The sequence below is a fragment of the Borostomias antarcticus genome (assembly GCF_949987555.1).
Source record: "Borostomias antarcticus genome assembly, chromosome: 5".
In the NCBI taxonomy this organism is placed as follows: Eukaryota; Metazoa; Chordata; class Actinopteri; order Stomiiformes; family Stomiidae; genus Borostomias; species Borostomias antarcticus.
Window position 1 is genome coordinate 5,097,599 of NC_140238.1, and position 4,352 is coordinate 5,101,950.

Genomic DNA, 4,352 nt, shown 5'->3' on the forward strand with positions numbered 1-4,352 from the left:
GGTGACTGCTGCATGATTTGTGGGGGAGAGTTGGAGGAAATACCTCTAACTTAAGGAAGCATCTAATCGTCCACAACATTCATTTGCGACAAGAGAGCTGTACCATGATGGTGTCTCCTGCGGTGGAAAATATGCGTTCTGCAGGTGTAGAAGATGCCTGGATACACAGGTACATGCGTGACAGTTCTGACAGCGCTGACAGGCTATCCCTGTGACCTGTGCTGCTCGGACCACAACACGAGGGCGTTTGACAGCAGGGCAACCTAAGACATGAAATCAACGTTTCATTAATATTATGTTTAGCTACTGCGTTGCCGCAATATTAAGTGGCCCTGCATAAAATGTTAGCTAGCTTCGACGCAGCGTTGAGCTAGTTAGCTAGCTAGCTAACAAGCAAGCAAACTAAAGCTTGCGTGGGACCATGAGGCTAACTTAGCAACACTAACGTTGGCTAGTTAGCGTACACTCCCAATGATGTTACCCGAAGATGATGTAGAAGCTGCTTCTCAGAAATCTTCATCAGTCACTGACGCATTCTCCACCGATGACATAGATTGTGTCGGAATGGGGGCACTGGTGGTGGTGGCAGCTGGCTAACATCCATGATCTCGTCCTCTTTTGTGGAAGTGGGCTGTGTCTGTTTCATACAGTCAAACACAGTACAGCTCTCGTCGCAAATTAATGTTGTGGACCATTAGATGTTTCCCTAAGTTAGAGGTATTTCCTGTCTTTGTACAAATTACCTTGTCGCGCACATTCATCCCGAGGCTGAAAGTGCATGCGTGTGAACTAATAACGATACCTTATTAATTTTATTTTTATTTTTAAAGGTTTCATACTCGATACCCATTAAAAATATTTTTTTTGCAATTTCGTTTTCTTCTTCTTCTAAAGTACCGAAGATAAGCACCGAATTCTTAAACAGCATTCAGTCCTCGGTAGTACTGATGTCATTCGGTCGGTTCAGTGCCCAGGCCTAGTTGTAATGGCTCTAGTGGCCTATAGGGGCCGCTAAAGTGCACAAAACTGGACCGCTACATAATGGGGCTTTAATGCTAGGGCTCCTTTGTAAAAAAAGACCTCTGTCTCAATAGGACTCCCTGGTAAAATAAAGGTTTAATAAAAAAATAAATGCTTGGAAATATGAAACAAAAAAGTATTATACTGGATTGGGCTCAGGTAGAGCGGGTAGTCCTAATGACCGCGGGGTTGACAGTTCGATTCCTGGCTCCTCCTGTCCACATGTCAAAGTGTCCTTGGGCAAGACACAACCCTAAATTGCCCCCAATGAGCAGGCTAGATGTGAGATCCTTTACCGTGCAATCTCAGGATTCTGACTGACTGTTTCAGAATTTGATTGTTGCTGCACTAATTTTTATAGTTGGGAGGAGAGGCTTCGTAAGGGCTGCTGACCCATTTTCATTTAGCCAAGTTTAAAAACACGTAGACTAATTTATGTTCACAAATAAGATTGTTAATGAGAAAAATGTTGTCAGCTAGGGATCTGATATTTGGGGGCCAAGCAGCACAGCTGCTGCAGCACCCATTGTGTTTGTACATTTTCTTCTTTCTTTCTTTTTTTCTTCTTTATTTCTTCTGCCATGGGAGTCTATGGCAGCCTATAGAACCGTATGGTCAAAAGTTGTGCAAATTGGCACACTCATTCGGGACAGTGGCCTGACCCTCCTCAACAAGTCTCATGTCCACACCTCGCCCTCTCTAGCACCACCAACGTGTCAAAGTTGGAAGTGCATTTATGCATGCAGCTTTTCTTCAGCAAGTCAAATTTTCAAACTTCAGGTGTCCTTCAATTCCTTGGCTCAAGCCGGATTCAATGCCCTCTATGACGTCATTGTGTCCATCTTGGATTCTCCGCCATTTTGAATGATGTGCAAAACCATTAAAATGTATCTCCTCCTAGGAATTTCGACCAATCTGCATGAAACTCAGTATACACATTCTCTAGACCAGTCCACAAAAGTTGTACAGGGATTTTTAATTATCCATTGCGTTCGCTCATGACAGCCAATCAAAATTGGCAGAAAAGCTGTAAAACAGGAACTGAGGTCATATCTTAGTAATGTTTTAATCTATCAAAACCACATTTGGCACACTTATCCGGGACACACCCATGAGATCTGTCACCAAGCCTCATCTCGTGCACTCTAGCGCCACCAGCATGTCAAAGTTGGAGTTGCATTTATGCCAGTAAATTTGAACTGTATGTCCAATCTTCAAAATTATGGTAGCAATGGATTCCCTGGCTCATTCTGAGTTCAAAACACCCCATGGTTTCATTATTACTTCATTTGTTTGATTGCAGAATGCAAGGAACACTTTTGGTCTTCTGCACAATTTCACCAGTTTCAGAGTGGTGAAAGGCGCATTTTGGAAAAAGTCACATTTTCTAAACTGCCATTCCTCTTCCAATTCTCACAGCTCATACACATATCAAAACGTTTACACGACTCTTGGGATTCATAAAATCAAAAAAGCTAAGCTCTCGGATGTATATTTCACTGTGTGACAGTTTGAACGACGCCCCCCCCCCTCCACTGAAAACAATGGAGCCACGCTCTAGAAAATGACAGAATCAGTGTTGAGTTTCTAAACTGTCACCTCTCCTACACTTCTGAAGACCGAAGGACATATTATACATGGAAATGTTCGCGTGATTGTCTGGATTCTGAAGAAGTAAATAGTTGAGCTATGCTATGTATACTTTTCGCCGTGTGCCAATTTAAACGACGACACCCCCCCTCTCTCACTCTACCGAGAAGAAGCGAAAGCTAACATTGCTTATGCACTAGGGCGAATCGCTTTCACAAGATCTGTCATAGCACAGCAGTTGAGTTTATATATATTATGATATGACAGAAAAACATTAATCTTGAAAATGTATTTATTAGCACAGTTGATGAACAGAGGCAATACAATGTGCTTTGCAGACAGGAATTTATGCCAATTTCATTGTGGGAAGCAATAATAAAGCTGTTAATATGTCAAGTATTACTGGCCACTTCTGGTATCTCCCACATCTACACCCTTTGAGACATTTAATAATAACTAGAGGTAATTGTTAATGCTGTGGCAACCCAGAGTGCGTACAGGCAACAGAGACCCCTAGGGGAGAGACGAGGAGACCAGGCGGCTGGTTCACCCAGCGGGCGTTTAATAAAAATTCTAATGAAAAGAATTACAACGAAAAAATCCCAGTCAAACGATGGGTCAAAACAAAAATGCATCAGATTGTATATTATCAGCACATCTGATTCAAATTAACATGTGCTGGGTTCTGGTAGTACATTTGTCATTTTGCAGATCCTTTTATTTAATTTCAAACCTTTATTTAAACTTGGAAGCCCAACTGAAGGAGACCCTCATTTTCTGTGGGGCCGAGTGCACAACACACACAACAGAAAGACAATAATATCAAAATATAGGCCTACATAGCGCATTGTGTTGCCTCTGGGTATGAAATGCGCGATACAAATAAAGCTTTGATTGATTGATTGATTGATTGATATACAATATAATACATATACAATATAACCGGTCCTCCGTGGCGGCTTCCACAGGCTGGCCACACGGGTGTGGGAAAGACTTTAGCTCTCATCCGCTGCCCACGAGTGTTGAGTATTAGACCAGCCTACTTTTCTTGTTTTATTGAGCTGAATTATTTTCATAGTTTGCAGTGGTTGAAGTTTGCAGTGGTTATAAAGTTTGCTGTGTTTAGCAGGTTTGCAGTGTTCATAAGTGTGCAGTGTAGTTGCAGTCCGACAAACGTATCTCTAAAGCCTTCAAAACATCAGTCGTATTCGCTCCATCTTTCGCGTGGTCAGCTTGGCCCCCACAACGCTGCTTGCAGCTTTAATTAGAATTGCCATTGATACTGTAGATTCACTGGATAGGGATTGACGAGAGATACACTTTGTTAGAGGCACAGATATCAAATTGTCTGTGGATACGCCAATTGGTCTGTGACTGGCTCTGTGGGATCTTGAAAGAGAAACGCCTTATGTAATTGTATTTATAGGCCTACCACTAGAAACACTAGGATCACTAAAACTGTCAGATCAGAGGTAGTTACTATGTCGGAAAAAAAACCAGATCCATTTGTGTGCACTGGTTCAATAGGATCGGGACCTAGGGGAGATGGATCAGTCATGTGCACAGCAACCGACGGATGCTCAACCTGTATATCTGCGAGGTAACTTTATTAATCAGATTAGCCTTCAACATAGTTCTCTACTCAGCTATCAAAACTGTCCTCTAGCGTTATCCAGAATACCCTAATACTGAGTCGTCATAACTTAAGGACGGAGATGATAGTCAAGGCATCCATCAACAGT